Genomic DNA, 25,483 nt, shown 5'->3' on the forward strand with positions numbered 1-25,483 from the left:
GCAGTCACGATCAGAATGCTGGTAGAAATAGAGATGATTAAGGCCATTCTGATGACCTCGATTTCAGAAGGAAGTTGAGGAAAACATTATTGGAAACTGGAGGGAAGACGATCCTTGTTATAAAGTAGTGAAGAACTTATCTGAATTGAGTCCATACCCAAGGCCTTTGCAAAAGGCAGAATTTTAAGAGCAATGAACTAACGTATCTGGCAGAAGAAATGCCTAAGCAGCAAAGCTTAAGTGTGCTGTGTGACTTTTTAAAACTACATATAGAAAAATACAAGAAGAAATAAATGATTTAAAGGCAAAATTTATAATTAAAAGGGAAACCGAAGTTAGGGGTTCTTAGCCTGACAATGTGGTAAAGAATAAAAGATAATTTTCAGGAAAGAAATGGAAGGTGTGGCCAAGCATCTGTTTGATAGGAAGATTAGTTTGGGTAGAATGAAGCCAGAGGCTATTTATCAGGACCATGGGAGGATATCCCTGAAGGGCACTTCAGAGATTACCTCCCATCACAGGCCCAGAACACCAAGGCCTGGGGTAAGAAAATATGGCAAAAGAGAGGCTTAGGGTCCCCAAGGAATCTTGGGGTCCTGCTCCCCACATTCCCCCATTAATGCTCCTTGGTCACCCCAGATGTGAGTCAAGGGAGCCCAGGTGTGGCTGGGCCTCAGCTCTGGAAGGTAGAAATAGCAAAGATTGGCAACATCACGTTGGCAGAATCCATGGGGTGTTAAGTCTTCAGGCACACGGAATGCCAGAGCTTTGGGGGCACACTTTCCTCCACCTAGATTTCAAAGGATGTTGTGGACAGCCTAGGGACACAAGCAGAGACCTGTCACAGGGACAGAGCTACTGCAAAGAGCCCTCACTTGGGCAATGCCCAGTAGAACTGTAGGGTTGGAGCTGCTGCAGAGAGTCCTCACTAGGCCTAGTGGAGCCTTGGGGGTACAGTCACTTCTGAGCCCTCAGAACAGTAGAGCTACCAGCATGCAATGCATGCAATGCCAGCCTAGGAGAGCCACAGACATTAACTGCAACCCATGAGGGCAGCCATCTGGGCTGCAACCAGCACAGCTATCAAGGTAGCAGGGTTGAGTCCCCCCAGGGCCTTGGAAGCCTAACCCCCATACCAGTATGTTCAGAAGTGGGGGCACTGATTCAAGGAAGATTATTTGAGAGACTTAAGGTTAATGTTCATCTTACTGGGTTTTGGAGTTACTTGAGAATAATTCTCCCCTTTTTCTTGCCTATTTCTCCCCTTTGGAATGGGAATGTCAATCCTATATCTGTCCCACCTTTGTATTTGGAAGTAGATAATGTGTTTGATTTCATAGGCCCACAGCTGGAGGGGAATGTACCTCAGGATGAAATGTGCCTTTAGTTTCCCCCAAACCTGGTTTAGATGAGATTCTGGACTGTAGACTTTTAAATTGGTACTATATCAAAATTAAACCTTTTGAGGCAATTGGGATGGAAAAAAATGTATTTAATATGTAAGAAGGACGTGGTTTTTAGGGTCCAGGAGCAGAATGCTATGGTTTGAGTGCTTGTCCCTGTAAACTGACATTGAAATGTTATTACCATTGTAACAGTATTAAGAGGTGACCGGGCCATGAAAGCTCTACCCTCATGGGCGGGATTGATGTCATTATGAAAGGGTGAGTTTGGCCCCCTCTCACTCTCTCTTGACATTTCACCTTCTGCCATGGGAGGATGTGACAAGAAGGCCCTCACCAGATGCCGGCCTCTCAATCTTAGACTTTCCAGCTTTCAGAATTGTGGGCCAATACATTTCTGTTCATTACAAATTATTCAGTCTCAGGTATTCTATTATGGCAGAACAAAACGAAGTAACACAAGGCCTTTATTAATCAAGCTGTGCCAAGCAAGAGACTAAGAAGCTAAACAGAAAGAGGCTGAAAAGAAGATCAAAGCTTTCACGAGTGTCTCAATATGGGACAAGAATTGGAGTTAAGCACCCCTTCAAGGATGGGGGCAGAGAGTTTCTAGAAAATACCTCAGGATCTCAGTTCGGACATCTGAAGATCCACATACCAGGAGTGAGAACAAACCAGCAATAAGTAGAGCCTTGCAAAGATGGCAAACACGCTTCAACTTAATTCATGTTGGATTGAGGTGATCAAATCTTTACCTGCCAGAGGATAAAGTGAATCTTCTCTAGAGTAAGAAAGCTTCGTTCAGAGCTTCTATAATATTATAGACACAATATTCAGCACCAATAAATAACTACAAGACATACGAAGAAACAGAACTAAGAAAAAAGCAGGTAATGAATATATATGCATAGATGACATAGGCAAGAATTATCTGACACAGACCTTAAAATAACTATGATTATATTCAAGAAAATAGATAAAGCCAAAAATTTCATGGTAGAAACAGAATCACATGACTGAAAAATGTAATAATTGAAATTATGAAATCAGTAGGTTCAAAGAGCAGATTGGACACCACTGAAGAGAAGATTAGTGAGCTGGAAATAAATCTAGCTAGAGATAGACAATAGACTAAAGTACAGATACTAAAAAGAAAGAGAAAATACAGAAAAGAGCACAGCTAACATATAAAAGATGATGAAAATTCTATATATATAAATGGAATTTATAAGAAAGAGGGAAGACAGAATGGGAAGAAGCAATATTTTGAGAGAAAATGGCCAAGAATAATTTTTTACAACTGTCTAAAAACATTAAAATATAGAAGATAGATTAAAGAGGAAAAATGAGGTTAGGGACAAGATGTCCAACTAGATGCAGCCAGAAAATGCCTCTTCCACCGACAGAAACCAAAATATCAAGGAAATCATTGTACTTTGAATACATCTTTTGAGTGAAAACACTGAAAGTAGATAGAGGCAATGCAGACACAAAAGCTGGGATGCCTGTGCAGACTCACTGAGTGCAGCGATCAGCTCCCGGTCCTGAACGGGCCTAAGGAAGTGGTGAGTGAAGGAACTCCAGGCACCACACTCCCACGATGGGCCTCTGGGATTCTAGCTTTAGGAGACCTCACCACCACTATAGACATTTGAATTGGCAAGAGGAACTTCCCAGAGAGCAGGCAGAGACAGAGCTGGAATCCACACGGATCCCAAAATGTTTTTTGTGTGGGGCAGCTGCAGGGAAACACAACTGTAGACACCCATGCCCCACAGTTCTCCATCTTGCCCTGAGCAACTCTATCTGTTGCCGACTACCAGGTGGGGGGAAAGCAGGGCTGCCTTTTCCAGAGGACCAGGGTGCACCTGACCTGCAGGTCCCTTGTCCACTGACCCCTCCCAAGGACCTTGGCTGGCTGTTCTCACAGGCCAGTGCACAAGGCACAGCCTCCACTGCCCCGCCTGAGTGTTTGGACAGTGACAAAGAACAGGTTGGTACCCTTGGCACAGCGAGTGCTCTACCCTGAGCAGCCAGAGGACAAAGTCACTGGCCAAGTTCCCACACCCTACAGTTTGAGCACACATTGAGCTGAGACCTGTGGCCTGAGGTTGAGCAGGGGAGGAGCTCCCAACCTCAGAATGCTGAGAAAAGTGAGGTGCAGGTTCGTGCACTGGCATTGGAGCTGGGTGTCCCTCCCTCTGTAAGAGCGGTCCAGGAAGGGTGTGGCCTGTTGGCCAGTCACAGCTTCTATCACAGGGGACCCCATGACCCAGAACACCTGTAACAGTTCAGTGATGTGGATGCAGAAGGCTTGGGACAAAACTAGCCTGTTCCCAGGGCAGATACTGAAGAGAGACCTGGTTGGGAAAGTGTGAGCTGGGTGGACCCCAAAGCCACCTACTGGGCAAAACACCCCAGGATGCAGGCGTTATACCAGCTGCATACTCGCAACGCCACTCCCCCACCCAGGGATCCTCCGTCCTTGACCCACTGCATCACCAGACTGCTCATAGACATACCCCATGACCAGCTCTGACTCTGCCAAGCTCAGAGGACCAGCAGCTCCCTGGGGAATTGTGGGTGTCCTCGTGACCTAACCTTTGGCTAGGACTGCCCCTAAGGGAGGGGGAAGTGCAGTCCACCAGGCACCCCGCTCGTGGCTAAGGAAGCATGTGCATGGTGCTAGTGATTGGAGGGGACTCGCCCAAGGCCTGAGAACAGACTTAGTGAGGTAGTCATCTCACTCCCTGTATCTCCCTCTCCCCAGAGCACTGCTGCAAATGCACTGAAAGAGGAAAGAGGCACATGGCTGAGTAAGAGTCTATCTGCAGGCCCCTACTCCTAAAAGGCATCATCTATTGGATTGCAGCCTGAATTACACCACCAAAATAAATAAATAAATAAATTCCTTCTGCACACATTACCTGTGAAACCCAGTACAGGAAACTAGCCACAAATAAGGAACCAGTACAGAGCCTTGGCCCTCTGAAAGCACCCAAAAACAAGGTTAAATGACTACACACAACATACACCACAGTTAAACCCTCAAGGGAAATAAAGAATGTGAAAACAAAAAGCTCCATCTAAACAACAGCAACTTCAAAAAGATAAAGAAACACCAGCCCCCTCAGATGAGAAGGAATCAGTTCAAGAATTCTGACAATTCAAAAAGTCAGAGTGTTTCCTTATCTCCAAACGTTTATTCCAGTTCCCCAGCAATGGATCCTAACTAGACTGAAATGGCTGAAATGACAGATATAGAAGTCATAATCTCAAGGAAGCTGAATGATATTCAAGAGAACATTGAAAGCCAATCCAAGGAAGCCAGTCAAATCATCCAAGAGCTAAAAGACAACATAGCCATTTTAAGAAAGAACCCAGCTGAACTACTGGAATTGAAAAATTTACTACAGGAATTTCAAAATACAATCGAAAGCCTTGACAATAGACTAGGTTAAGCTGAGGGAAAAAATTCAAAGCCTGAAACCCAGTCTTTCGAATCAACCCTGGCGGAAAAAAAAAAAAAAAGAATTTTTAACAAATGAACAAAATATCTGAAATATATACGATTATGTAAATAGACCAAACCTACAACTCATTGGCATTCCTCAGAGAGTAGGAAGGAGAGTAAACAACTTGGGAAACATATGTGAGGATACAGTCCATGAAAAAATTGCAATCTTGCTAGAGAGGTCAACATGAAAATTCAAGAAATTCAGAAAAACCCTGCAAGATACTATACAAGATGACCATCCCCAAGACCCATAGTAATCAGACTTTCCAACATCAACATGAAAGAAAAACTCTTAAAGGTAGCTAGAGAAAAGGGTTAGATCCTTTACAAAGAGAACCCCATTAGAAGGACTTCTCAGCAGAAACCTTACAAACCAGAAGAGACTGGGGGCCTATTTTTAGCATCCTTAAAGAAACAAAATTCCAACCAAGAATTTCATATCCCACCAAACTAAGCTTCATAAGTGAAGCAGAAGTAAATTTCGTTTGAGATAAGCAAATTTTAAGGGAATTCATTACCACTAGACCAGCCTTACAGTATATCCTTAAGTGAACTCTAAACATGGAAATGAAAGAATACCTGCTCCCACAAAAACACACTTAAGTACATAGCCCACAGAGCCTATAAAGCAACTATACAATTGAGACTACAAAGCAGCCAGGTAACTGCATCACAAAAGTATCAAAATCTCACATTATCTATGTTAATCTGGAAATATAAGTGGTCTAAACACCCCACTTAAGAGGCACAGAATGGTGAGTTGGGTTAAAGACTAAGACCCAACTGCCTCCTGTCTTTAAGAGACCCATCTCACATGTAATGACATTCATAGGCTCAAAGTAAAAAGATGGAGAAAGATCTATCACAAAACAGAAAGCAAAAAGGGGTCACTATCTTTGTATCAGAGAAATGTTAAACCAACAACATTAAAAAGGGACAAAGAGGGGCATTACACAATGATAAAGGTTCAATTCAACAAGAAGACTTAACTCTCCCAAGTATATATGCACCTAACACTGGTGCACCAAGATTCATAAAACAAGTACTTCTCGACCTACAAAAAGACTTAGCTACTTAAGAATAATGGGAGACTTCGGCACCCCCCTGGCAGCATTAGATCATTGAGGCAGAAAAGTAACAAAGACATTCTGGATTTAAACTCAACACTCAACCAATTAGACCTAATAGATACTTCACACAACAACAACAGAATATATGTCCTTCTCATCTGCACAAAGAACATGCACCAAGACTGATCACCTGCTTGGCCGTAATGCAAGTCTCAGTGTGTTCAGAAAACCAGAATCATACCAAATATATTCTCAGATCACAGTGAAATAAAAATTAATAGCAAGAAGATCTCTCAAAACCATAAAATCACACAGAAGTTCAACAATGTGCTTCTCAATAACTTTTGGGTTTACCCAAAAGTTTACAATGAAAATAAGGCAGAAATCAAAAATTTCTTTGAAATTAATGTAAACAAAGACAAAACATACCAAAATATCTGGTAAACAGCAAAAACAGTATTAAGAAGCAAGTGTATAGCACTAAATGCCTAAAAATCATACTGAGAAGAACTAGAAAAATAAGAACCCCTAAAGCTAGCAAAAGAAAAGAAATAACCAAAATTGGAGCAGAAGAGAATGAAATTGAGACCCAAATATTCATACAAATGATCAAAGGTTGGTTCTTTGAAATGATAAATAAGACTGATAGAGTGCTGGCTAGAATAACAAAGAAAAAAAGAGAGAAGACCAAAATAAGCACATTCAGAAATTACAAAGGTGACACTGCAACCAATGCCACAGAAATATTAAAGATCCTCAGAAAGTATTATGAATACCACTATGCACACAAACTAGAAAATCTAGAGGAAATGGATACATTGCTGGAAACACACAACCTCCCAAGGTTGACCAAGGATGAAACTGAAATCCTGAACAGACCAATAATGAGTTCCAAAACTGAATTAGGAATAAAAACCTACCAACCAATGAAAGCCCCAGACCAGATGGAATCACAGCCAAATTCTATCAGATGTACAAAGAAGAGCTGGTACCAATCCTACTGAAACTATTCCAAACAATCAAGGACGAACTCCTACCTAACTCATTCTACTAAGGCAGCATCATCCTGATATCAGTTCTATAAAATCCTAAAGATTCTGCCAACAAGCTCCTGGAACTGATAAGCAATGTCAGTAAAATTTCAGCATACAAAAATCAGTGTACAAAAATCAGTAGTATTTCTATACACCAATAACATTCAAGCTGAGAGCCAAATCAAGAATGCAATCCCATTTACAATCCCATTTAGACACACACAGAAACAAAATACCTAGGAGTACGTCTAACCAAGGAGATGAAAGATCTCTATAACGAAAACTACAAAACGCTGCTCAAAGATATCACAGATGGCACGAACAAATGGAAAAACATTCCATGCTCATGGATTGGAAGAATCAATATCATTTAAATGGCCATACTGCCTGTAGCAATCTACATATTCAATGCCATTCTTCTCAAACTACCAATGTCATTTTTCACAGAATTAGAATAAACTATTCTAAAATTCGTATGGAACCAAAAATGAGCCCAAATAGCCAAAGCAGCCCTAAGCAAAAAGGACAAAGTTGGAGGCATTACATTACTGGACTTCAAGCTATAACGATGCAGTAGCCAAAACAGCATGGTACTGATACAAAAACAGATACATAGATGAATGGAACAGAGTAGAGAACTAAATAAATAAAGCCACACACCTACACTCACTTTATCTTAGACAAAGCTGACAAAAATAAACAATGGTGAAAGGACTCCCTATTCAATAAATGGTGCTGGGTAACTGGCTAGCCATATGCAAAAGAATGACATTGGACCCTTACCTCTCATCATATACAAAAATTAACTCAAAATAGATTAAATGTACTTCAAATTACAAAAATCTTAGAAGAAAACCTAGGTAATATTCTTCTTGACATCAGCGTTGGCAAAGAATTTATGGCTAAGTTCTCAAAAGCAGTTGCAACAAAAAACAAATATTGACAGGTGGCACCAAATTAAACTAAAGAGTTTCTGCACAGCAAAAGAAAATGTCAGAAAAGTAAATGGACAACCTACAGAATAGGAGAAAATTTTTGCAAACTATGAATCCAAGAAAGGTCTAATATCCAGACTCTATAAGGAACTTGAAAAAAATCAACAAACAAAAAAAAGAAAAACATTTAAAAGTGGGCAAAGGACATTAACAGACACTTCTTAAAAGAAGTCATACCAACATCCAACAAACATGTGGAAAAATGCTCATTATCACTAATCATCAGAGAAACACAAATCAAAACCAGAATGAGATACCATCTCATACCAGTCAGAATGGCTATTATTAAAAAGTAAAAAAAATAAGACATGCTGGTGGGGCTGTGGAGAAAAGGGAATGCTTATACATTGTTAATGGGAATGTAAATTAGTTCAGCCACTGTGGGAAGCAGTTTGGAGATTTCTCAAAGAACTATTAATAAAAGTAGAACTACCATTTGATCCAGCAATCCCATTACTTCGTATAAACCTGTATTAGTCAGAGTTCTCTAGACGGACAGAACAAATGGAATATATATATATATGGGAGTTTATTAAGTATTAACTCACACAATCACAAGGTCCCACAATAGGCCATCTGCAGGCTGAGGAGCAAGGAGAGCCAGTCCCAGTTCCAAAACTGAAGAACTTAGAGTCATATGTTCAAGAGCAGGAAGCATTCAGCACGGGAGAAAGATGTAGGCTGGGAGTCTAGGCCAGTCTCTCTTTTCACCTTCTCCTACCTGCTTGTATTCTAGCCCTGTTGGCAGCTTATTAGGTGGTGCCCACCCAGATTAAGGGTGGGTCTGTCTTTCCCAGCCCACTGACTCAAATATTAATCTCCTTTGGCAACATCCTCACAGACACATCCAAGATCAATACTTTGTATCCTTCAATGCAATCAAGTTGAGACTCGGTATTAACCATCACAATACCCAAAGGAAAGTAAATCATTCTGCCAAAAAGACACAGGCAACTGTGTGTTCATTGCACCATTGTTCACAATAGCAAAGACGTGGAATCAACCTAGGTACTCATCAACAGTGGCTCAGATAAAGAAAGATGGCACATACACACCATAGGATACTATACAGCCATAAAAAATGAGATCACGTCCTCTGTAGCAACATAAATGCAGCTGGAGGCCATTATCCAAAAAGAACTAAGGTAGAAACAGAAGACCAAATACAGCGTATTCTCACAAGTGGGAGCTAAACATTGGATACACATGAACATAAAGATGGAAACAACAGACACCAGAACTCTTCCCAGGAGGAGAGGGCAGGGGTTAAAAATTCCCTATTGGGTAGTATGCTCACTATCAGGGTGATGGGTTCAATCGCACCCAAACCTCAGCATCATGCGATCCACCCTTGTCACAAATCTGCACGTGTACTCCTTGAGTCTAAAATAAAAGTTGAAGGAAGAAGATATACACAAAGAAAACCACACTTACACATCAAAGTAAAATCACTGAAAAGCAGCAACGACAAGAAAAACAAATGCATCCAGCAGAAAAAAGGACAAGTTATTTTCAAAAGAGCAACACAGACTGATGGCTTACTTCTCAATCCACACAGTAACAGTCCCCCCAAAATGCAAGTACTGCAGACACCTATAAAGCACTGAAGGAGAAAAAAAAAATCTAGAAGACTTCCTTAAAGTGCCAAAAGAAAAAAACTTGTCAACCAGGAATTTTTTCACAGTTAAAAATAGTCTTCAAACATGAAGTCTTTGACATCTTTCATAACATAGAAAGATGTAGCTTCTATATCAAATAAAGATACTTACAAGCAAGCAAACAGGGAGAGAAACTGTTCCCAGAAAGCCTTCACTAGGAGAAATTAAAGGAAAATGATCCCAGATGGAAAAAGAGAAATGAAGAACAATGTAAATAGTAAATATGTGAGTAAATTCAAATGAATATCAACTTTAAAGCAATGAGAATAATATCAATTTTTTAAAAATGTAAAAGTCTGCAATAATAATTAACAACAGAAAAGGTAAAAGGAGGGTAAGTGGAGTTAAAGTATTCTAAGATCCTAACATCATCTGGGAAGAAGTGAAAATCCTAATTTATATTAGGTTCTAATATGTCCCACATGCATGTTATAATCTCAAGGATAAACACTAAAGAATAAATAGTAACAAGATATTAGAGGGTTAAAATAGGAAAACAGGAACTGAATAATGTAAACAAGGTATGAACAGAGAAAAATGAATATAGTGTAGGTGGGGCAAATAGGAAATAAGTAGCAAGATGGTAAATTGAAATGATAATTATATTAAATGTAATGATCGACATACTGAAATAGAAGGTAAAGATTTTGAGGCTGAACTAGAAAAACAAAAAGCAATTATATGCTCTTTACAAGAGACACGTCTTAAATGTAAGGACATAGATTTTAAAGTGGGAGACTAACATACTTCTATCAGTAATTGATAGAACAAGCAGATAAAAAAATCAGTAAGAATAGAGATTTAAACTACATGATGAATAAACTTGACCTAATTGATATATATAAAACTCTATACCCAATAATCTAATGATATACATTTTTTAAGGGAACATTTACCAAACAGATCATAAGCTGGGCCACAAAGAGATGTCAATGAATTTAAAAGGATTGAAATCATTCAGTGAATATCCTCTGACCACAGTAGAATTGAGTTAAAAAGCTACAACAGAAAGATAATTGGAAAGTCTGAAAATGTTTAGAAACTAAGCAAAGCATTTGTAAATAATTTATAGCTCAAGGGAGAAATTATAATGGAAATTAGAAAAGAATTTTTAATGAATGGCAAAAACAGAACATATCAAAACTTATAGCATGAAGCTAGCAATGCTCACAGAATAATTTTGGCTGTAAGAACAAACAGTGGGGAGGGGAAAAAGGTGAAAATCAACCATCTAAAGACATAAAAATGAACAAAATCCAAAGAAATAAGACAGGAAACAATAAAATTAAGAACAGAAATCAATGTAACAGAAATAAACGTACAATTGAGAAAAATCAATAAAACCAAAAATGATTTCTTTGTTAAGATGAATGCAATTGTTAAGACTGATCAAGAACAAATCCACAAATGATCTGCATGAACAATGAAAAGGGGACATATTATTATTTATTGATGCTACAACACTTTCAAAAATTGTTTAAATGATACTAAAGGCCAGTCACAGTGCTTCACGCCTGTAATCCCACCTTGGCCTCCCAAAGTGTTGGGAGGATCATCACTTGAACCCAGGAGTTCAAGATCAGCCTGAGCAACACAAGGAAACCACATCTCTACAAAAATAAAAATCATCATCATCATCATCATCATCATCATCCAATTAGCCAGGCATGGCAGCTCGTACTTGTGGTCCCAGCTACTCAGGAGGCTGGGGTGGGAGGATCACTTAAGCCCGGAGGGTCGAGAGTGCAGTGAATAGTGATCGTGCCACTGCACTCTGGCAGAGAGAGACCCTGTCACCAAAGGAAAAAAAAATTAGCCATTTTATTTTCAAGGCTTTGGTGCGTGCAAAGATTATCAGGACTCAAAAAGGCAAATCTAGATACATAGGACTATGTCAGTGTTTTCCAACCTCTTAAAATTATATGTCAAAACATTAAATTGCATAATTTAAACATGAACACTATAATGTATGTCAATTATGCCTCAATTTTAAAAAGACGTTCTTAGTTATATCTATGTAAATCTGCATCTATATTCTCCAGGGTTGATTTCTTTATCTGGGCTATTGCCTGTTTCTTTATATGACCATATGTTCTGAGACTATATATTCAGTTGCCGAAAATAATTTCCTATTTGTAGTTGCGCTCTTCTTCAACCATTATGAGTAGCTTCCTTCCTCAATCAGAGCTACTACTCGATCAAAATATTGTGCTCCTATCCAATATATGTACCTTACATATTTGAATTAAGAATGTTATTGGACCCTTCAGTCTCTATTCTCAACTTTTATACCATTTACTCTTGCCCATCAATGGGAATCAATTATTCATTCTAAGAGACACTCTGAGTAACAGAAAGAATATCACATCAAGCAGCCAAAATTCCACATTTCCTCAAATCCATTTATTAAGTGACCATGGACAGCCCTTTAACTGCTGCAATATTCAGTTGCCTACTGGAAAAATTAGGACATCGATTTCTGTTAGAGCTATTGCAGATGCAGATGATTTGTTAGGAACACTTTTAGTTTAAACAACCACAACACTGCGTATCACGGAAAATTAAAATTGAACTTATTAATAAGTCAAAATCATACAATTATTTTAGGAATAACTGAAAATAGACATCATAATTATGTGAAGATCCATGGAAAATGCTTTCTATTTAGGAAACCTCTTTTATTAAAAGACTACAATTTCTCTTAAAAAAGAAAATTATCGCCCCTAAGAAGCCTTTTAAAATTTTTCTCCTAATCATCATACTCCCTGACTCATAAAATTTTAATACCATAGATATGCTGTGTATCTGTTTACCTAGTATATGCCTTCGAAGGGTCACAAACCAATTCCAACAACTAAGACTTTTTTATGCCTCCCAAAAACCAATTTATACCCCATGAAGAAAATATAGCCCTGTAAGAATCTGTGGACAACATAATGTTAAGAATGCTGATTTATTAGAAGACACCATTGAATAAGAAATAGAGGGGAAGAAGATACTGACAATACATAGGATAGGTATAAAGAATATACGAAGAAATCCTAGAAACAATAATTAAAAGATAGACAATACCCATCCCAACCCCTAAATGGGCAAAAGAATTGAACAAGAAATTCACAAAAAAAAAGGATTTAACAATTGCCATTAAAATATAGAAAGAGGCACAATCCCATTAATCACCAGGAAAATACAAATTAAAATCGCAATGAAGTCCTACCACATACCCGCCAGAGTGGCTAAAATTTAAGACTGAAAATATTAAGCAGTGGCACAGATATGGAGAAAGTGGGACTCACACACTGCCGGTCTCATTGATGCAACAACTTTGGAGAACTGGCAGTATTTACTGAAACCGACCATGATCATACCATATAACCCAGCAATTCTACTCCTAACATTTTACGCCCAACAGAAATGCTACATATGTTGGAATTATTATATAGTTTAGCCAGGTTGCTGGATACAGGGGGAAAAAAAAAAAATGGAGAAGAAAGTTCACAGCAGTGCTATTTGTAATCAGCCAAAACTAGAAACACTCCAAAGATCTCTCAGAAATTGAGTCGACAAATAAATTGTGGCATAGTCATACCACTGAAAACTCTACAACAAAGAAAATGAATGAACTATTGCTATTTGCATAATGTGAATCTTACACCTGATGTTGAGTGCAAGAAACCAAACACACATGCAAAAATATATATACCATTATTTAATTTATACAAATTCCAAACACATGTAAAACCAAATAATGATGATAAAAGACAGTATTATGTTTGGGGAAGAGGTGGGTAATGACTGGGAGTTAAGCGTAGGGAGCTTCTGGATTCTAGAACTGTTCTCTTCTTTGATCTGGGTGGTGGTTACATGGATGTGTGTGAAAATGCATTGAGCTGAACAATTAGAATTTGTGTACTTTTCTCTACCTATGTAATATATACACAAAAAGTTCTCTTACAACAAGGCTGGATGGACTGGAGTAAAGAAGACTTGAGACAAGAGTTTGATGGGAGAAAATTTAAGAAAAATGTATGGGAAAAATGTATTAGTTTTGAAACTGTAGTGGAAAGAGTCCTGTTTAAGAGTCAGGAAACCTGAGCTCTCATCTGTTGAACCATCATCAACTCTCTCCAGTCTCAGTTTCCTAATCTGTAAAATGGCTGTGCAGGTTCCAGATTTGAAACATGATTTTATCACAAACTTGTGTGTGTTAAGTAGGAAAGCTTTGGCCTCTCCTGCCATAATCCATGCCCATACATCATGTGTCATTATTTGTAACCTCACTTGTCAATGGCATTTACATTCTAGGAAATTATTAACACCCTAGAATCCCATGTTGTATCCTTTTCACATCTTCCTCCCACTCCAAAGGTATCCTGATATCTACCACCCTCAATCAGCTTTGCTTGTTGGCAGGTATCTGTCTTTACTCTTCCCACCAGCCTGCTTTCTGTCCTTGTAAAACCTAGAGTGGAGGGTGTGGAAGCAGTCCACCCTCTCACTCATAAGGCACCTGTAGGGCTCTTCCTTCTCTTTTTCCTTTCCTGAACAATTTAATACTAAAAGCATTAGGACGGCTATAGGAGGTAGGTAGCCATGCAATGTAGGGGTAGGGACAGCAGGTAGTGAGCTGCAGTGGCTCAGAGCAGAGTTGGAGGCTGAGCAGGGTGAGGAGGGTGCCCACATGGGGAGGGGTGACCTAGCACAGGACAGCAGAGTCTGAGTGGGGTGGAAGAGCATTTGCATGGGGAAGGAGAAGGGGCCACAACTGGAGATTGGTTGCATACAGAGGGACTGATCAAATAAAACAGTACATTAAGGATAGTGGGAGATGGTGTTTTCACTGTTGGAGAAGGCGGCTATGAATATGGAAAGGAGAAAATGAGAATGAACTCTGTGGTGTTGGACTAAAGATAGCAGTATTGGAGTTAATTCATAGTTGCCAATACATAGACAGATGTAGAAATACAGACATAAGTGTGGGTGTATGTGTGCACATGCACATGTATGCATGTCCTCTCCTCACTCTGTCTGCTGAAAAGGCCCGAGGGCAGTGACACTCAAAGGCAATGAGCACACTTAGCACCCAGATCTTGGTGACTAAATACCACTCATCAGTAAAAGAAACCAGTGCTTACTGGAGAAATGCATGATTCCTGGCCCAGGAAGAACCTGGAGCATCTTGTGCCAGAAAGTTGGGAGGTACCCCGTGAAGAATGAGGATTTGTCTAAAGGACATAGGAACCATATTGAAAAGGTTCCCACTAGCCAAATCTGGGACAATTTGAGCATAAAATAAATAGTAATAGTGGTTGGGCCCAGAAAACAATATCCCAAAGTGAAGTCCTGAGACTCAGCCTCAGAAGGAAAGTTTCTCTTTGACCTTCTCCTGCCCATCTGTCTCTCGCCCCTCATCCTCCCATGAAGGAAGCCATGGAAATCAGAATTCCTCTTCCTCAAGGTGGGTTATAGAAGCCAGAAACCCTTTTCCCTAAAGCCAGCCATAAAGCCTGAAAATATTACTCTAACCTTTCCTACCTTTCTATGTAACAGCTGTCCATAAAGAAATTAAGAGCCTCATTCCAGAAAAGTCCTACCCCATATCCAGGAGGAAGAAATGCTACAACAAAGAGGCCAACAAGAATCCAGACAGGCCCTGCTGGGTTTCCCCACTGTCTGTGACCATCAGCTCATACCCTTTCTATCTGATCACATTTCTACACAGCTGTCCTTGCTTCATCGAAGCTAAGCATAAAATCACATAGCTTCCCTTGTATCTTTGCACCTTCATTCTTAGGTGTCCTTTGTCACAAAAAACTATGGCCAAATATATTTGTTATGCTTTTCTTTTGCTATCTGTTATAAGGGTGTCAGCAGTGATCCTTATAACCGGAAGGAACGGAATCTTGCCCTTTCGACCCCTACAATAGTAATGATTTTCACCTGGGGGGAAACATATGCAAGCTTGCATCCAAATGGATATAAATAGATAAAGGAATAAAAGTAAAGTTTGATGAGGAATGGGATATTGATAGTCTCAAATCCCTTCTCCCCATTACTACCTACAACAGGGAAAAGAATTAGTTCACATGGAGAAGGCTGGCAGACACAACCTTAATCAAATAATCAAAAGAAACATTATCAGAAATCAGATATATTTACATTTTTGTCACTCTAACAAGGTTTAATAAGAAGGACCCAGCATCCTACCTTCACATTCCTGTCAAAGATGCATAACATGAACCCCACAGAGAGGATCCATCAGGCAAACCCAAACTCGAGTGCATTCAACAGAAAAATTGGCTTGTAATCTTCAAAAGTGTTAAGGTAATGAAAGTCAAGAAAAAAACTAAGGAATTGTTTCAGAGTGAAGAAGAGGAAAGAGATAATGACAACTAAATGCAAGGTGGGATGCTAGACTGGATTCTTTCTTAAAGAAAGGACATTATTGGAACAATGATTGAAACTCAATTGGTGTATAAAGAGTAGACAACACCTGTTGTAATGAAGCAATGCTAATGTCCTGGTGTTGATTGTGTTATGGCTGTGTGGGGGGATATCCTTGCCCGTGGGAAACACTGAAGAACTTGGGGTGATGGGCCTCAGATGGTTCAGGTGAGAAGCTTTGTATCATACATGAAACTTTCTGTAAGTGTGGGAAACTGTTTCAAAAGAGAGAGCATCACCAGGGTGCTTCATTTATCTCTACATGTATTCAGTGCAGTTGGGAGCACCTGTTATATGCTGGGTAGCAGGGATGCAAAGATACATTACTGGTTTAAAGAGCTCATGGTCTGAGCAGAAACTCATTTGCAACATGCATTCAACTAGTGCTGATTGAATATCTGCTCTGTGAGCCAAATAAACATCCCTGCTCTCAAGGAGCTTATAGTCTACCAGTAGGATAAAATATTTGTTGAGTTAGACTTGACATATGCTCTAGAACGATCCAGACTTGAAACCAGATGAACCAAATTGCTTTTTCAGCATTACTATACTCCATGGCTCTGGGATCTTGAAGAGATCAGTGAACTGCCCCAAGGCCCAGTCAGCTTGTCTGTAAGATCAAGTCTATAATTCCTTCTTCATGGGATTTGGTGTGAAGATAAAAAAAGATGTAAAGATACTTCATACAACAATGTGTAAATGCTTTTTGGTGGTGGCCTTCTGTTCTAAGTTATGTAAACTTTGGGGTCTAGCTAGGAAGAATCTCTCAGTGCACCCTGTCTTTCAACAATAGGCAGAGCATGTGCAGGAACCATGAATGCTTCCCCAGCCAGGGTTATGTTCCAAAGGTATTTTGGGGCCAGGAACTCTAGGTGTGTGGGGAGAGGGAAGGAGTGGAAGTTTCCTGCCCCTACACATCCTGGATACCCAGTTTGCTAGTCAGCACTGGGCTGGGGTCAGGGGGAAATGGGCTGTGCTTCTGGTAACACAGTAAGGGGAGGTGACACGACTTGCCCAAAACCACACAGCTGCCATGGGGCAGAGCTGGAGCCCAAAACCAAGCGGCCACGCATGAGAGCGAACTCCTCACTGCACACTCTGCTGCCCACAGTTACGGGGACAGCACCACCACCAACCTAACAGGATGGACCCTCCAAATTGGGTTGATTTTGACTTAAAGAAAGAAGGTAATAGGACATGTCTAGCACACGCACTTCTGAATTAAATTTCCACCCTCCACAAGCATCGTCAGGTGGAGGCTAGGATGAGCTGCAGCTGGGGAGGCTCATCAAGCCCAGGCCTCCCCAAGAGAGTAAGGCAATTCAAAACATCTTATCTACCCCTACCCCTGCTGGTCATGCAGAGGCTGCAATGCCCTTTAGTCACTGAGGTTTTCACAGTCCACACAGGCACTGGAATCCTCTTGGGCACAACTTTAGAAATAATTTTGGCTCCACGTCTTTTTTTTTTTTAGATTCACAAAAACTACTTTGTGTCTTAAATATATTTGTTCAGTTTTAATTTCAATTATATTTGAATGAATAATACCTTAATATGATTCATATTATTCAATCATAGTCATCCATCTCTCCTCCCAGGAGTTAACCAGTATTGTATTTTCTTGCGTATGCTTCCAGAGATTTTTTTTTTATCAGTATACTTTAAGTTCTAGGGTACAGATACACAACATGCAGGTTTGTTACATAGGTATACATGTGCCATGTTGGTTTGCTGCACCCATCACTTCATCATTTACATTAGGTATTTCTCCTAATGCTCTCTCTCCCCCAGCCCACAATCCCCGACAAGCCCTGGTGCGTGATGTTCTCTGCCCTGTGTCCAAGTGATCTCATTGTTCAGTTTCCACCTATGAGTGACAACACGCAGTGTTTGGTTTTTTGTCCTTATAATAGTTTGCTGAGAATGATGGTTTTCAGCTTCATCAATGTCCCTTCAAAGGACATGAACTCATCCTTTTTCTGCATAGTATTTCGTGGTGTGTATGTTTGGTTCCACATCTTAACCAGTCATGGCCGTGGCAATAGTTCCAGACAGACTTAGATGAGGTTTGCCTCGGTCCAATCTGATGGGGCCTCACCTTAGGTCTGCACCTAGAACTTCCACTACCTACCCTACACTCACACGCAGGCAACCTGGAGCACGGAGCTTCGGTCAAGGCCTTAACCAATGGCAGACAGGCGCCGATAGAGAAACGCTTTGCATTTTGCCCCCACGGGGGACTCTTTGTAGACATTTCATGAGGCTCCTCTGAAGGCCACAGAGGAGTGCACTCCAGTCACCTTGAGCAGCAGCCAACCCCTAAGACACCCTTCCATCAGGGTTCACTTCTCCCCTGTTTTACTCCCCATCTGTCTCTCCTGCTTGCTGGAATCTCATTCCTTACCACTTGCGATGCAAGCTTTGGTCTCAGGCTCTGTTTGGAGGTGGCCAGGCTAAGATGGAATGAGCTCTGGTCACCCAGAGATCATGGCAGCAGCTTGGGAGGGGCCGGTAGGCTGGCTCTGACTCTGTGGCAGAGCTACACTTACCTCATCGCAGCCCTGAGGGAACAGGGGTGTCCTCGGAGTCTTCTCCAGCCTCCTCCTCTCAAAGGCAAGCACTGTTGATGAATCCATCTGTCTCAGGAGGGACCTCCGTGTAAACTGGCATCTTCAGCCCCCACCCCTGAGCACTTTGGCCAGAACAGTCAAAGGAGGCCAATCTTAGAGGTTATTTTAAACCAGTCAGCTGTGTGGGGGCACGAAGCTGCACCAGGAATGTCTAATTTAATTAAATGTAGATCAGCTGTTTTGAATTGCCTTACTCTCTTGGGGAGGCCTGGGCTTGATGAGCCTCCCCAGCTGCAGCTCATCCTAGCCTCCCCAGCTGCAGCGCATCCTAACCTCCACCTGACGATGCTTGTGGAGGGTGGAAATTTAATTCAGAAGTGCGTGTGCTAGACATGTCCTATTACCTTCTTTCTTTAAGTCAAAATCAACCCAATTTGGAGGGTCCATCCTGTTAGGTTGGTGGTGGTGCTGTCCCCGTAACTGTGGGCAGCAGAGTGTGCAGTGAGGAGTTCGCTCTCATGCGTGGCCGCTTGGTTTTGGGCTCCAGCTCTGCCCCATGGCAGCTGTGTGGTTTTGGGCAAGTCGTGTCACCTCCCCTTACTTTGGCTTCCTCACAGTGAGTGGGGATAACAACGAGGTCTCTCCTTGGGCTGTGCTAAGGATCCCACGAGGAGACACGAGGGCTTAGAGCATGGCCTGGGGTTTCAGCCGCATTATCTTGGGTGAGGCAGGGTGAGGCCAGATGTAGCTCAAGAGAGAAACTGGAACGAGTTTTACAGTTTTTTAATACTCACAGGTCCCTGGGGGCAAACAGAGGACGCCATGTAGGGCCACTCAGGGAAGCACGGGGTCAGTCACCAGGATCGGGGCAATCAAGCACCTCGACTGCGGCCGCAGGACGGAACGGTTAAGGTGAGGTGGGAGGGGCAGGCGGGTGTAGGATTGGGCTGTCCCTGGTTGTCAAGGGCCTGGCTCTGGGGCAGTTAAGGTGGGCACATAATGGCTGGGGCTGTGAGAGCCCAATAAGGGAAGTGTTGAGGTGTGGAAGGGGAGCTGACCAGCCTCAAGTCAGGGACTCAACACCAGGTCAGAAGAGCATGTTAGACATCATATTACACCTGGCACGAGAAAGCTCTTAATAACTGTCAACTCACAGCGACATGATGCAGAGTCAGAGGTCGGCAGGGAGGTTCTGGCACTTGCCCTGCAGTGCATGGAAATCATGAGGACACATGTGATGCCAGAGAAAGGAAGAGCCTGTTTCTCGTTCCACCACTGTATTGAGTTTCCTGTGGTTGCTGTAACAAATTAGCACAATGTAGTGATGCACAACAGCACACATAATCATCCTCCAGTTCTGGAGGTCAGAAGTCTAACATGGCTCTCGCTGATCTAAAATCAAGGTGTCCGCAGAGCTGCATCCTTTCTGGAGCCTCTCCGGGACGTTTCTTCTCTTTTCCAGCTTCCCCATTCCCCTGCCCATGGCCGTTCCTCCAGCTTGAAAAACAGCAGCCGAACATCCTTTTTTTTTCTTTTTTTTTGAGACAGAGTCTCACTCTGTCACCAAACTGGAGTGCAGTGGCGCAATCTCAGCTCAGTGCCATCTCCGCCTCCCAGGTTCAAGTGATTCTCCTGCCTCAGTCTCCTGAGTAGCTGGGATTACAGGCACGCACCACCATTCCCAGCTAATTTTTATATTTTTGGTAGAGGCACGGTTTCACCATGTTGGCCAGGATGGTCTGGATCTCTTGACCTCATGATCTGCTCACCTCGGCCTCCCAACCTGGAATTATAGGCATGAGCCACCGCATCCAGCCAGCAGCTGAGCATCTTTAACTCTCTTTGTGACTGTGATTCCCCTGCCTCAGACTCCCACTTATAAAGACCCTGTGATGATCTCGGGCCTGCCTGGATAATCCAGGAATATCTCCCCATCGCAATGTCCTTAACTGAATTGCATCTGCAAACTCTCCTTTTGCCATGGAAGGTGGCACATTCACAGATTCCAGGGATTAGGACGTGAGCACCTGTGAGGAATAGGGGAGTGCTGTTCTGCCTCCCCCACACTGTAACCCCCCATGGTCCCCTGGAGTCAGGTGGTCCTGCAGCTTCCACACTATGACTGGGCCTGAGAATCTCCATGTAGCCTGGGAAGCTCATCCTCCCCAGGCACCCGCAAAGCTATTGGCTGCTAAGGTGCTCCTGCCTTCCAGCTGACTCCACTTGTAGTTCGCACAGAGCTCCATCAGCTTCCCAGCCTGGGGGCCCCCACCCCATCTCACAGCTTTTGCCTCTCTCCCATCCTCCCCAGTTGAGTTATCCAAGAGGTTCCCCTGGCCTTTGGAAAACAATAGACAAGGAAAGCGCGCTGTGGTTCACTCAGCAACAGGAGCGTGCCCCGGAGTGAGGAGGAACCAGGCTGAAATGAAGATGCATTGAGTCCTCCTGCCAGACTCATTGGCCTTTGTTGGGGCACTCATTTCACGTCTGTCTTCCTCGTTAGACTCAACCTCTGGACGTCAGGGATTGACGTGCTACCCGAGTTCTAGCACAGAGCAGACACTCAAGGAAAACACCCCTGGGTGCCTTCAACTCCAACAACAGGTTCTAGTCTTCTATTCCATCCGTACCACTGTTTTTATTCTGGAAGGAAAAGCCACTCTAACTGCCCCATCACTTTGTCTCTCGGTACTCCTGTTCCCTCTCTGAGATGACAGATTCTACACTAGGTCAGGAAACTGAATTGGGCATATTGGGAGAATTTTGCCCTCATCCTACAGTTATGGAAGCCAAGGTCCAAGGAAACCACGTACTCTGTGCAAAGCTACTTGTGTGCAACTTAGAGGGAGGAGCACTAACAAAGGCCTGCATCCCTCTACCCGTCCCTCCCCTCCATGCATCCAACATAATTAATATCCTCTATGTGCAGAGGGTGGCAGAAGGAGAACTGGCATCTATAGAGTGCCTTCTATGTGCCAGATACTATACTGTGCACTTTATGCATGTTATAACCAGAATTTTGTGGCAAAGCACCATTAATAGTAGCTTGCATTTGATTTGTTTGTTTTTTATACTGTTTAAAGTGCTTTCACATCTATTATCTTACTTGAGTTTCATGAGCCTATGTGAGGCAGGCATGACAGATACAAATCATCCACATTTCAGAGAGAACAAGACTGATACACAAATAAGGGGCTGTGCAGAGTCGTGTGACTAGTTGTGGTGAAGTCAGGAACCTGGGGTCCTGCTTCAGCGCACCTTCCTCCCACCCTGTGCTCTTGGTGGGTTCACAGCCTGCACTTCGTGTGCCCCACACAGCCTTTCTTCTGCATAGAAACCTTGATCCATCTCCAGGCACTGCACAGACATGAGTTCCCACAAAATGCATACACCCACATGTGTGAAGATCAGCACTATTTGCACACAAACACACACACATGCACAAATATCTGCACACACTCACACACACAGGGATGTTGAGGGGTGAGCATTCAAAACTCATCTTAAGCTGCCAGTTGCTCAGAGAAAGTGAGAGACAACAACGCATCAACATTTTCACATGTTTGCATGTTCCAGGCTTTCTGAACAGAGTGCTGGTAACCTGGGTTAAAGGATGATTGAATGGTTAAACATGGCTTGGAAGTTAGAGGTAATGAATTGCTCTGGGGAAATTTAAAGGTTTTTTCTGCCTGAAGCCATTTGCTTATATTCTACTGGTAATAGACCTAGAGACCTGGCCCAGAGATAATTCTCCAGAAAGAATCTGCTTATATTTCTGGCTGGGTGCAGTGGCTCATAATCCCAGCACTTTGGGAGGCCAAGGTGGGTGGATCACCTGAGGTCAGAAGTTTGAGACCAGCCTGACCAACATGGCGAAACCCCATCTCTACTAAAAATACAAAAATAGCTGGGTTTGGTGGTGGGCGCCTGTAATCCCAGCTACTCGAGAGGCTGAGGCAGAAGAAGTGCTTGAACCCAGGAGGCAGAGGTTACAGTGAGTCGAGATCATGCCATTGCACTCCAGCCTGGGCAACAAGAGGGAAACTCCATTACACACACAGACACACACACACACAAATAATTTGTTTACATTCCTGAGCGAAGATCTCTCCCTCTTCAACTCCCTGGCAGCTGCCTCATATAAGCTCTAAGTCTCCTACTGTTGGGAATCCTCTCCTGTGGCGTAAGCTTCACTGCACAGGGAGGTAAACATCTGGCCCTCAGTTATTGTCTCATGAGGAATTGGGGTATAGGGAACAGGCATTACTAAGATGCACTGTGCTTAAGTAAAACTTCTCTTCTCTGATCCAGAGATCTTGTATCAGGATAGACAAATAAACACAGATATAAACACCTAAAAAATTATCTGCCCTAAACCACTATTGTCTGTTTTACGAGTTGTGTGCACCAATGAGTATAATGATAGTATTATTGTTAATAGCCGCATCTATTGAGTGCCTACTCTGCTCCAGGCCCAGGACTAAAGACTGTAATTTCTCCAAGGTTACACAGCTGGCCAGAGGTGGAGCTAAGGATGGGTGCCGTTGCCCAGGGTGGCTGCGTTTGGCCGGCTGCTGCACCATGGAGTAGCGTGACAATGGCCGTTTTGGACAAAGGGCAGGTGAGCAGGCTTCTTAGTTGTAGGCAGGGGTGCTGAGTCACACATGGAGGAAGACTGAAGAAAGGAGAGCTTTCTCTGTGGGGCATAATTTCCCCACTGGCAAAGCTGACGGCCTTTCTCATTTTCTTGCCATGGGGTTCCCTGTGATGAGACTAATTACTGTCTCAACCCTCCATTTGCCAGCACGATGAACCTGCCAAGCCTGCCACCTGGTCTGTGCATTCCTGGATGCTCCAGGCATCTTGACAGCTTGAAGTCCCATTAGCAAGAGCCATACACGGAGCTGGCCCCCCCAGCACTGGGCCCCTGTGTGGGACCTCAGCCTGGCCTTGAGGTGGATGACTGGAGTGTGACATAGAGAGGAGACTGAATGAAGCGACCTCCCCTCCTTGCGTTTCTCCACTCCTCCCTTCTTCCTCCTCCCAATGCCAGCAGTGGAAATGCCTCCTGGAACTGAGCTCAACAAGCATGCTCTGAGCCCACGGCCCTGTGGCCCTGTGCTGGGCAGTCACTCTTCTGAGCACAGGTGGCACTCGGTCTGGCCTCTGCATTTGCCCTTGCTGCGCTCTCCCTGGAATGCCTTCTCCCTTCCTCTACTCTTTCCCGAATGGTGCAGGTCCCTCTCAAGTCTGATCCCCTGGGTGAAGCTCTCCCTTCTCTGAATTCTCTAGCAATTGACCTCTGGCACAGAGTCCAACAAAGATTGAACTTCACAATCTAGATTCCATTCACTTCTCTTCAATTTATACCGTGTTAGGAAGTGCCCAGTCAGTGTTATGCTAGGTGTTGATGACAGGACGGGAAGTAAAACTCAGTCCCTGACTCCTGGAGTTTGCGATCTAGCAGGGAAGACAGATTAAACACAGAATTGGAAGTGTGATCGATGAGTGTTAAGACAGGGAAAGTAAAGATTCCTTGGGCGCTGAGAACAAAGGAAATTCTAAATCAAGAGGTCAAGGAAAGTCTGCCACATTACAATTTTTCTTACTCTTCAGTCATTTCGTGAATGTAAATCTTGTCTTCTCTACAAACTGCATTTACTTCTAAGTCCAAGAGCCACACCTCATTTAGCCCTAATGTTCTTCCTAAGTGTGAGTCCATGAGAAATCATTAGAAACCCCTGGCCACCACCAACGTGAGCAGTGTCTGCAGGGGATCTGCCACCCTATTCCTTGGCTAACACATTCATCCCCACATCCTTCTTGTGGATTGCACCAAAAGTAGAATTTAGGAGAGAAAATACACGTTTCTTTAAATTTTGTGCCCCAGTTTTTTCTGCCCTGCTTCCTAACCCAGTATCCTCTCTTTGAGCTGCCCTGGGATAGGTCCGGCAATGATCCTAACTCCAAATAGTAAGTGGGTATGGAGCCTGCATGGGCCTGAGTGAAGGTCACCCAAGAGAAAAGGGCCAGGACCCTAAATCCACCAGCCTGGGTGGGAGGCAGAAATGTAACCTTTCCTCCTGAGAAATTCCATGATTAATTCACTTTCACAAAATAAATATCCATCAACATTTATTAAAATCATACCGTGTGCTAAGAAGTGTACAGTCACCAGTTAGGCACACAGGTGCCTGAGATGTGGTGAGCCCCTCCAGGAGCTTACAAGGAAGTCAGGAAACTGATCTACTGAGAAAAAACAACGCAGATGACAGCTCCTAGTGAGTGGTTGTCCTCCAGGTGCCAGGTGCTGGGGGCTGTGTCCCTTGGCTTCTTTCTACCACTGTCCTCCAGATAAGGTGTTAGGATTCCTGATTTTAGGATGAGGAAACTGAAACTCTGAGATTTTAACATGTCCAAGGTTGTAGCAGGTGCTATGATCTGAATATTTCTGCTAAATCTGTATGTTGAAACCCAACCCCCAAGGCAAAGGTAGCAGGAGGTGGGAGGTGATTAGGTCCTGAGGGCAAAGTCCTCAAGAATGAGATTAGCGCCCTTATAAAAGAAGCCTGAGAGAGAACCCTCACCCCTTCCACCCACCATGTGAGGTGTGAGAAGACGCTCCCTATGAACTAGGAAGCAGGCTCTCCCCAGCCTCCAGGACTATGAGAAATATGTTTCTGATCCACCCAGTCTATGGTGTTCTGTTACAGCACCCGTGCAGAGTAGCACGACAGGCTAGTGAGGGGCTGGGACAGGAGACCCGTGTGGGGCCAGGGTGGGAGGCCAGTG

The sequence above is a fragment of the Piliocolobus tephrosceles genome, chromosome 13, assembly GCF_002776525.5.
Source record: "Piliocolobus tephrosceles isolate RC106 chromosome 13, ASM277652v3, whole genome shotgun sequence".
Lineage (NCBI taxonomy): Eukaryota > Metazoa > Chordata > Mammalia > Primates > Cercopithecidae > Piliocolobus > Piliocolobus tephrosceles.